Consider the following 240-nt stretch of genomic DNA (forward strand, 5'->3'; position numbering starts at 1 on the left):
TGACTGAGCCTTGGACCAGAGTGCTCTACAGGCTCAGTTTAGAACCRAAAAGGCAGAACCAAGGGTGGGACCCCAAGGAACCTGTGACCCCCTGTGAATGTCACTGGTGGAGATCACTACACAACACAGTGCTGCTCTGTGGRTGAAGGTTTTTCTTGGTCAGCACCACCAGACAGAGCTAGCTAGGTGATTTTGCTTAGCAGGCTCCTGGCTGTGATGGTCTCAGGACACAGCAGCAGC

The sequence above is a fragment of the Malurus melanocephalus genome, unplaced genomic scaffold (assembly GCF_030028575.1).
Source record: "Malurus melanocephalus ecotype Western Australia unplaced genomic scaffold, MMel_1.1 scaffold_789, whole genome shotgun sequence".
Lineage (NCBI taxonomy): Eukaryota > Metazoa > Chordata > Aves > Passeriformes > Maluridae > Malurus > Malurus melanocephalus.